An 11,327-nucleotide genomic window follows, 5' to 3' on the forward strand; every position below is an offset into this window, starting at 1 on the left:
TGTAATTGAAATAAAACTGCCAATGTTTGGGTTAATTATAGGAAGACATTTTATTCACTTGTTGACTTTTGATTTTGAGCATGATAGTCCATTTTTATCTTTTTTCTTTTTTTGCTTTTAAACAATAAATACATACTCTCATTTTATCCTATGGCCAGTCAAAAGGCAATAAAGCAATGTAATAGTGCATGCCCAAACAATACTGAAACATTTTTAAAGGACTATTTACCAAAAATATTTTTCATGTATTTCTACAACTGTAAGTTCTGGTGATGAACTTTTGCAATCTGATCAGTACAGAGGTAGATATACACAAAGAATCCACATTTCCCACATTTCCCAAATGGTACTAACTACCATACCACTGTATCAGAATTACTGTGTATAAGATGACTCAGTTCTCTCACAAATTATTCCTTGTTTGAACTATTGGTAAACTTTTGTTTGCATAGTATAAAATGAGGCAATCTGGCCTCCAGTGGACGTTGGTGCCTTGTTTCCATTCTGAGTCCACCTCAATTTCTTCCTCATTAGCTGCCCCAGTTGGTATATATTACTGCCCCTTGTCATTTTCATGACACCATATGTAAACCTCAGTTTATTCAGTAACTTAAAAAACTAAAGTTTCAGTCCATGAAGATGTCTTGTAATTCTATCCCCAGGAAAAAAAATTTTTCCTTCTGAAAAATTGCAAAAGGAAGAAAGTATACTATTATGGAACTTGTGATCATTCATAGAGAGTTGTGCTCAAGTTCACCTTTGTCCTGTAAAAAAGAAAGATTTGCTAAACAATTAATAGAGGAAAGGTCATAACATCTTTATGCAAAACATTCCCATTTACAGAGAAGTGTGGAAATGGGAAAATCTCAAGCTTTGTCATATAATTGGTTAAAATAAATTACAAGTACAATAGCAGATACAGAATGTTGTCATTTAGATACTAGGTTGTGCAGGCTCAGATACATTCAGTTACGCGTGTTAATACATAGAAATGAAATACTATTCCTTCATAGGATCACTTGGTTATAACCTGACTAAAAATAGCAGTACAAAATGCAGGGATTGCATTTTGTGGGTATTAAGTGGTCATTTAGACTGATGCAGAATATGCCTATCTTTTTAAAAGAGTATCAATCATATAAGAATAAAAAATTAAAATAATCTCAAGGTATTTGTGATACAGTCACCCACCCCCACCCCAACCACAGCTCTGGATAAGTGAGAAGTTCCCAGTTTGAGAATTGCTGTGCACTGTGTTCTACTTCCCTGCGTGGGGCACAGAGGCCATAGGCTCGGGGGTGGGAGGACAACGCTGCTGAAGGGAGTGAACACACACTTACCTTCAAACTCTTACAGGGTTCTGTCTGCTGCTGGCAAGGAAGTTGGCCAAGTTAAGAATGGGATGCTGTGGTCTGTGTAGTTTTATATCTCCCCAGTGCCCAGGCCAGGGAGATATTTCTCCATTTTGCAGACAGGCTTAGACTAAATTATTTCTGTGGATGTCCAGACTCTGCCGGATTGATGTCAGCCTTCCATGTTACCCATCTCCTAGTTTGTACTATGGCTTGAAGCCCCTCTTTCCTGTCCTAAGATATACTTACTCACTGTGAAAGAGAAGAGAAAAAGCCATAATGGAGGTTCTATGGCATGTAATGTCCTCATGAATCTATTACCCTGGTGCATAATACATTTATTATTCTAATTGGCATAAGTACCAGAAGTGTGTTTCTGGATCTTTCCTTGGGATTCAACATGGGTATCCACTCAAAGGAAAGTGTTCCCTTAAGATACTTCATTTCCAAAGTAACTGATAGTTAAGACAAAGACAGAGTTCCTTTTTTCTTTTTTTTCCCTCCTTCCTTCCCTTCTTTAGTTCCTCTTCTTCCTCTCTCTCCTTTTTTCTGTCAGGTATCCTTTAAGCAGAGCTGTGACTGGACAGGGATCCCCAGACCCCCAGGACTGTACTCCTCACACCAGACACCTGATGAGAAACATAAATCAACAATATATTGAGAGTAGAATGATAGTTATCAGAGGCTGGGAAGAGTAGTAGGGCAGGGGTAGGGGGTGGGATCTGGAGAGAAGTGGGGATGGTTAATGGGTACAAAAATACAGTTAGATAGAATGAATAAAATGTAGTATTCCATAGCACAGCAGGGTGACCAAAGTCAACAATAATTTATTGTAGATTTTAAAATAACTATAAGAGTATAATTGGAATGTTTATAACACAAAGAAATAATAAATGCTTGAGGTGATAGATACCCCATTTGCCCTGATGTGATTGTTATGCATTGTATGCCTGTATCAAAATACCTCATGTACCCCATAAATATTTACACTTACTATGTACCCATAAAAATAAAATAAAACCCAATATATTAAGAAACACAGCCTTACAGAAGAATTCCAATTAATAAATGTAAAATTAAAGAGGGGGAATAAAAAGCCATCACTGGGGAAATACCACAGTAATAACTGTTGCAGACAAGATCCAGTGACAGATAAAATTAGTGGGCAAAAGTTTGAGGAGAAGTAGGATATCAGCATCATCTCAAAATATCTCTCCCAAAGCACTTATCCCTTATAAAGGGAAGAATAATACATTTGCAATGGAGAAACCCAACAACACCACAGTAATCAAGTGGTCAAGATTAATGTCACTGGTATTGAGACATATCAACATTACATACCTGCTGATAGTGTGCACTGGGAAAGACACAGTATCATTTTTGCCATAATCTTTCCAAAAAGGCATAAAGCCTCTATTTAATCATGAGAAAACATTAGATAAACCCAAATTGAGGGCCAGTCTACAAAATACCTGACGAGCCCTCATTAAAAGTGTCAAGGTCACAAAAGACAAGGAAAGACTGAGAACTGTCACAGATTGGAGCAGACCAGGGAGACAATCAAATGCGATGTGGGATTCTGAATTGATTCTTGAATAGAAAAAGGACATTCAGGGAAAAACTGAAGAAATTCAAATAAGAGCTGTAGTTCAGTCAATGGTGTTGTAACAATATTAATTTCCTGGTTTTGATAATATACTATGGTTATACAACATGTTATTAAAAATATTAGAAGAAGCTGGGTGAAAGGTATATGGAAAGTCTCTTTTTTTTCAACTTTTTGGCAAATGTAAAATTATTTCAAAATAAAAATGTAAATAAATAAAAGAAACACTTAGGACTAGAATGGTCATAATAAGTTTCCTGTGTAAGAAATTATTTGATCTCAGCCTTGAATTGTGGGCAGAATTCCATAGGTGGAATTCCAGATAGGGAAGCTCCCAGATAGGGAAGGAACAAATCACCACTTGATTGATCAATGGCAAGAACACAGTGGGCCATGGATATTGATGTGAGGTTGGATTTGTAGTGGGAAGAGAGAAAACTGGATTGTGAGGATTCCTGAAAACCTGGTCAAGAATATTAGGCTACAAGCCTGCAGCAGATAAGAGAGAGTCTTTATACATCTGAGAATGGGAAGGCTGTTGTGATCATCTGGATGGGACCGGAGGCCTTGCTAAGTTTGTGTGTTGACAGTGAGGAAGGAGAATGAATATGACATGAAATATTATAGGAAATGTTCAAGATTTGATGAATATAAGGGAAATGAAGAAGAGTCAAAGAGGACTTGATTTTAAGCTCAGACAGGTGGATGGTGGTATCATTCACAGTAAGAAATTCGGGAGGCAAGAAAATCTGGGGTGAGGGGAAAGGATATCATATAGGTGTGAAGTTTGAGATATTGCAAGAGATTCAAATGAAAATATTTTAGTAATAGTTCTAAGGACATCTCTTTCTTTATTTGTTTAGCAGACATTTATTCCCTACTTTGTGCTAGGACTCGTGCTAGGTGCTGGAGATAAAAAATCCCATGATGTGGCTCTTACCCTAAATGAGCCAGGGAGGAGACAGACACTGTATGGAGGGTTGCATACAGGCTGGGATTACAGGGAGTATGACAAGCTTTAAGAATTTTCCCAGTGTTGGGAATATGGGACTACAGGTCAGGCAAATACAGAAGATACGAAAACTTAGGAGTCATTAGCCAAAAATGGTAGTGGAAGCCTTGTATGGCTAAGTTAAAATTTAATAGAAGAAGAAAGGCAAAAGTTCAAGAGGTAGTCCTGCTGAGACTCACCCCGAGAGAATAGGAGAAAGTCAAAAGTCACTCGCAGAAAGGAAGAAAGTGTTGGAAAAGTTGCAACAGAATCTGTAGTCATGGAACCACAGACATGGAAGAGAGTTTCAAGGAAGTGGGAGTTTGCCAGTTGTTTGGATTTTGAGGGGATCAGTTCAGTGGAGTGAAAAGGTCAAGAATTGTAGAGAAACTAGAGAGGAAATGAAAGCATGGAGTACTCATTTGAAAAGTATAGTAATGAAAGAAAGCCAAGAGGTAGGAAGGTTCCTGGAGGGGGCACCAAGAGTGTGTGAAGTAGAATCTTCTCCACTCATTCACTCAATTCAACAAATACTGATTTCAGTTGCCAGGCACTGTGATGGGTATTTCATGTATATTTCTCAGTTAGTTCTCACAACTTTTTGAGTGGGTATTATCTCTTTAGCAAACTTTTTTTGGGGAGTCTACTTGGCACCAGAGAGTATTTCAGTTGATGAGGACACAATAATGGACAAAAATAGGCAATCCCTGACGTCTTGTCACTATTGACATTAAGCAAATTATGTCACACGTCATGAAAAATTGCAAAAGGAAGAAAATATACTATTATGGAACTTGTGATCATTCATAGAGGGTTGTGCTCAAGTTCACCTTTGTCCTGCAAAAAAGAAAGCTTTGCTAAACAAATTAATAGAGGAAAGGTCATAACATCTTTATGCAAAACATTCCCATTTACAGAGAAGTGTGTAAATGGGAACTGTGGGTTTGCTATAACTCTTAGGGCCATTCTAATTGTGGGCACTGACTTTAGGTGACTTCAGATAGAAACTTGTTCTGCTATTCTCTTGAGTCTTTCAACTCACAAATGAACCTTTTCAAAGTCCAGAATGGTTTCAGGAGTGTGCTCTGAGGGTGGTGGAGCTGGTATTTAGCATTGAACCTGGGAAACAGGGTTAGGTTGTCCAAATGCCTCCTCCACCCTAAACCCCAAGGGCAGACAAGAATTTGGAATCTGCAGATTCTCCTTATCTGGGGTGGAAACCGTGGAGTTTCCAGGCAACATTCTCAATGCAGACTTTGGAGTTTTTCACTTGGTCTTGAGACCCTATTTCTGTTCTCTGAAGCTCCTGATCATTTTCCTTTTTGCCCAGGCCCTGATCTCTGTTTTTAACTTAGTCTGATAAATTGAAATAATCTCTGATATGTTTCTTTTTTCTAAGTTGGTTTCTTGGAAGGGTAAGGCTTTCATAATTCTGATAAGTTTTATCACTTTTTTCCCTGCCCCTCATTTGGGAGGCAGATAACTTCAAATTTCCAGGCTATATTATTGTCTTTAGAGCAGAGTAATTTTTGAGTTTGGTTTGAGCATCTTATTACAGGAATTAATTAACTCAAAGTCATTCTGGTGCACCTTTGCAGAAATGAGAAGCAGTCATGTCCTCCCTGACATTTGTTTTCTGAGCTCCTCAGTGTTTTCAGGTCTTACAGGTAAATGTGTCTTACAAGGCTAGTATCTTTGCATGACTATAATACAAAGTCACCATAATGGTTAACTTAAACAATTATTCATCATTACAACAAATTTGAAAAATGTAAAATTAAATAAAAGGCAAGATTATAAAAAAATACTATTCCAATATGGTCCCTTTTTATTCTATCTGGTCACTGTACTTTCCTGTTGGTTTAACCACCCATAAACTAGGTCACAGAGTGTGTAAGTAGAGCCATTTTTAATTTGTCTGGACTCACCAAGATGTGGCATCTATTTCTTCACACGCTCATGAAGTTAGTGGATCATTACCTTTGATTTATTGGAAAGTCTGAAGCTCTCGTCTGTAAGAAGGAACTATTTCTCTTACTCTTTTGCCCTGAATTATTTTCTCCTTCCCTAATCAAGAATTTTATCAAATTTTTCTTTACTTTTCTAACTACTCAAGAACATCACCTAGAAGTGATAATATTAAGACTTTCATATGAAAAGCAAGTTAGTCTAATTATAATAGCACTGAACTGCATTTTTATATATAATGTGAGGTTTTCTTTGAGTTTTGGGGAGGGATGGTTAACTCTGTTTACTGAAAGATATATTTAGAGGTCCAAGTAATATAACCAATTGGCAAGGGAGAATATATTAGAGAATAAACTGATTTTAATTGCTAATTTTAATGTGGCTAATTGCTGTTCATCCTCTAAGATGTAACTCAGGCATCGCTTCATGTAGGAAGACTTCTCTGAATTTCCTCATCCCCACCCAAAAGCACTAGGTAGGCAAACCAGGATCTACGGTCATCCTATATAATGCTCTGTCTAAATCTCAAAGTGCTTACCACATTGATTGATGTCCTATAATCACACAGAATCAGTGAATGATAGAATGCAGAAAAAGGTGTGGTATAGTGATGGTTTATGTGGACATGTAGAAGGTGCCATTCCTTCCAATGGTTAAACACTTCACCTCTGCAGCCTCAGTTCAAATCTCAGCTCCCTTACTAACTGTGTAACCTTGAGCAAGTCACTTAAACAATCTGTGCCTCAGCTTTCCCCATCTGTAGAATGAGGATAATGATATCTATTTAACAGGATTGTTGAGAGAGTTAAATGAATTACATATGCAAAATGCTTAGAAGAGCACCTGATGCATAGTATACATGCCGTATAAATATTAGCTATTTATTGTTATGGCATGTAGTTGGCCTAATAGAAGAGGTAGAATTTGAACTGAAGTTGAAGAATAAGTGTATCTGAGTATATAGAGACAAGCTGCCAGTATGTGTGTACACATTTCTATGTGGCTGTAAAGATTAGCAGTTACAGTGTTGTAAGTAGGTGTTTTCATTTTATGTCTACAGGTTTCCAGCCACTGCACTGGGTTAGGAAAGTAATTCTACAGTTTTTGACCCAGCAGAACTTAGAGTCCACTTCCCTTCTACTGATCTCATGATAGACACTGATATGTTCATAATGGCATTCTTTCCAACGAGCAGGTATAGCTTCAAAGTTCTTCACAACATGACCTTCTAGGGTGGCCCTGCCAGTGATCACAAGAGCCAATAAGAGAAAAACACACACACTATTCCCAGAGGAGTCATTCTTTTCACAGCAGAGAAACTGGATCCCAGAGAAGTGAAGTCACTTGTCCAAGGCCACACACAGGCAGCCAGAGCAAGAAGAACTGGGGTCACTCTACCCTCTGAGGGGTGATTATCTTTCCATCGTCCATATCACTTGTTTATCTCAGTTTCTAACTAAAATTTTCTGCCACAAATATTTGCAAACCATCTGACAAAAGTCTAATATGTAGAATCTCTAAGGAACTTAAACAGCTCAACAAGAAAAAAAAAAACCCATTAACAAGGGGGCAAATGACACGAACAGACATTTCTCAAAAGAAGACCTACAAGTGACCAACAAAAATATGAAAAAATGCTCATCATCACTAATCATCAGATAAATGCAGATTAAAACCACAGTGAGATACCATCTCACACCAATTGGAATGGCTATTATTAAAAACTCAAAAAATGACAGATGTTGGTCAGGATAAGGAGAAAAGAGAATGTTTACACATTGTTGGTGGGAATGTAAATGAGTTCAGTCTCTGTGGAATAGATTGGAGTATTCTCAAAGACCTAAAAATAGAACTGCCATTTGATCCAGCAATCCCATTACTGGGTATGTACCCAAAGGAAAATGAATCATTCTACCAAAAAGACACATGCACTCATGTATTTATTGCAGCACCATTCACAATGGCAAAGTTATAGAATCAACCTAGATACCCATCAATGGTGGACTGGATAAAGAAGATGTGGTACCTATGCACCATGGAAAACTACGAAGCCATAAAAAGTAATGAAATTATGTCCTTTGCAGTAACATGAATGTAGCTGGAGGCCATTATCCTAAATGAATTAATGCAGGAACAGAAAATCAAATACTACATGTTCTCACTTATCTGTGGGAGCTAAACAAGGGGTATACACAGACATAAAGAGAGAAAAAATAGACACAGGAGACTTCAAAAGAAGAGAAGGAGGGAGGGGGGCAAGAGTTGTAAAACTACCTTTTGGGTACTACATTCACTGTTTGGGTGATTGGTTCAATACAAGCACAAAAAGCACATTATGCAATATATTCATTATATCCGTATGTCTGTGTAACCAACCTGCATATGTACCCCCTAAATCTTAAACAAACAAACGAACAGCACCAAAAAAAACCCACACCAGTTCTGGAGCCAGGTCTGGGTCCAAATAAGTTTGTTAAAAAAAAGTTCTGCCACCAATTATATTGGTACAGGCTTAGATGGTGGAAGCATATATACATATACATAAATATATATGTGTATGTATATATGTATGTATATATTAAATTATGTATGTGTGTATAGATATATCACATTAAATACATATACCTGCAAGTAATTAAAAACAAAAGGAAGCAAGGTACATTCATTGATCCATGAGGTGCCCTATTGTGATATTATAGTGAAATGCATAAAGCTTTGCATGCTCTGCAGTAGTGCTGATGGTACTATCTATCTGGCTTAACCAAATTATTGTGACATGATCTTATACTCAGGTTGCAAATGAAAGCGCTCCACCAAGCTCCTCGGCAGCAGACTGAGTGTCCTTTAGAGCTTCATGCCTGTAAGCATAATTTGTGATATTTTACTGCTCTTAAATGATGCATGATGAAATGATTGAAGACATCATTATGTGGAACAAAATGCATTGGGGAGTGTGATGCTAACTATTAAGCACTTCAAGCTTCTATGGGAGTGTTGAGTACTTTTACTGAAAAACAGTAAGGAAGCGCTGTTTGTTATGATCAAGACTGTATCTAAAGAAAGAGCAGTGCCTTAATCATATATAGACATGTTCGGCAAGCCTGGCAAGTGGGAGGGAGTAAGAGGAGTATGCAGCTTGATGCTGGATTTTAGTGATTTAATCAGCATTCACTAAAAGCCTGTTAAAGTGGTTCCCAATCTTGGCAAAATATTAGAATTATCTGGGGAATTTTAAAAACTACTATTTGGGCACTCCCTTCTGGGGGTTTCAATTTAGTTTGAAAATTTAGTCAGGGCCAGGCATTGGTAGTTTTTAAAGCTCCCAGACCATTCTAATGTACAGCCAGAGCTGAGAACCAATGGTCTAGTACTTGAGGAGAAAACAGTTGTAGATCTTTACAGATGCATCAATGAACTTTTTAAAAAAATGTCCTCCCTTTTTAAAAAATGCTCACATGGGGATTGTTGTGAGAATATAGGAGCAGGAGAGAAGGAATAATGGGTAAAGAGAATACAGGAGAGGGACAAATGTCTCTCAAAACCTTCACCAGATGTTTAAAAACTCACCTTAGGTGAGTGGCTTCATAAAAATGCTAGTGACAAATCATGTCTGGAATATGACTCAATGTCTCTACTCTGGAGTTGTAAAAGGGCTTAGTTTGTTCATCAATCCATTCGTTTAGTGAGCTTTTATAAGAGTACATGGTGCAAAAAACAATGTGCTGTGTTCTTTGTGCTCTTCAGAAGGAACACCTGCATAATTCTGAGGCAACCAACACCTGAAAGGTACAGAATATGCACATGTGGGTGGTGGACTTCTCTTTTTCCCTCTTTGGAGCCAGGTACTTTCTCTGGCTCAGGTAAATATAACTCAGGACTGGGAGGAAGGCATTGCATTTGCATGGTAAGATAAGCAGGGTTTCAGGGGGTTACATTTTGATAGTGTAAGAGCCAAGGGAAGATGTCCGCTTTGCCCTCTGAAGGTTCACTGAAAAATCAACTGACAAAAGGGAGATTAATAGGAGAAATGGCACACAAATTTATTAATGTGCATGGAGAAGAATCATAGAATGATTACCCCAACACCCCAATGGGGGTACAGATGCTTATATGCCATCTTGAGTTTACAGAAAGAATGGAGGACTTGGATCATGGCCCAAAACAGGTTATGGTGGTAAATCATGCCTCTGTCCCATCCACTCTTACACCATAGCCAGTGCCATCATCTTACAGTATAAATGACATCACATTCCTTGCACATCACCCCCCTGCTTAGTGTCCCTCAATTAGAGACGTTTGAATCCTGCTCTACTGCAGCTGGAAGAGCTATGTTCCCTTTGCCCCAAGGACTTCATCATCCCCAACCACCTGTCGCTGTCTCTCTAGCACACTAGTGTTTTCTTTTTAAACTTTATCACAATTCATAAATATTTTGCTTGCTTGTATTTTTGTTGTTGTTGTCGTTATCTTGCCTACCAGATACTATCATTAATAAATCCAGAGATGTTTCTGCTTCTGTCTCATTCATTTTCATTTTCTAGTACCAAGCCCAAAGACTAGCACATGGTAGGCTTTTATTCCCTATGTATTTTTTTTAAAAGTTTCAAACATAATTTTAACAGAATTTGACAATTAATGCCTGTATACCTAGCATCTAGTTTCTATTGTTATATTTTCCTCATCACATATTTTTTCATTTTTCCATCCTTGTATCTATCCATCAATATATGGTTGACTTTTAATAAATTTATTGAATGAATGAATAAGTGTTACTCTTTTAGTCCATAGTCAGGAGCTGTCCATCTTTTGGTTGGCCCAATACAGACACTGAGCTTCTTTGTTTTTGTGTGGTCACAAGGTAGAAGGAGCTATATAATGTCCTCGTGGGTGGGAATTTGCTAAGCCCTGTATCAGGGGATTCAGAAATAAGGACAAATCTGCCTTCTAGAATCACCCCAGTAAGAGGATCTAAATATATTTGTGATGGAAGAAGAAAAAAATAGAAAATGTGGATGACTGTTTTTTTTCCACAAACAACTTAATGAAGATTGGTTAGTCCTATCTTGATATTTAAACTGCCTGATATCTTGACATTTTGTGTTTTTTGTTGCACAAGCAGATAAAAGTAACTGTTGACTTGGCCAATACCAGGGAAAGAACATTTTACAATTTCTCGTTCGGTGAGTGACAAATGCAAGCTCACCGGAGCCATGGAACCTTTGGCCTTTCTTGTTTTTAAAGTTCTGTACACATCATTGAAATATCCAAGTAATGGAAGCAAAGGAAAAACACACAAAAAGTGTTTCTAATCTAGGCAAACTGGGGTCAAGGTAAAGAATGTCTCTCTCCATGTCTAGAAAATAAACTTAGCAGGCAGGGAAAGTAATGCTTACTCTTCTTTCCCACTACA

The sequence above is a fragment of the Pan troglodytes genome, chromosome 2, assembly GCF_028858775.2.
Source record: "Pan troglodytes isolate AG18354 chromosome 2, NHGRI_mPanTro3-v2.0_pri, whole genome shotgun sequence".
NCBI classification, from domain to species: Eukaryota; Metazoa; Chordata; class Mammalia; order Primates; family Hominidae; genus Pan; species Pan troglodytes.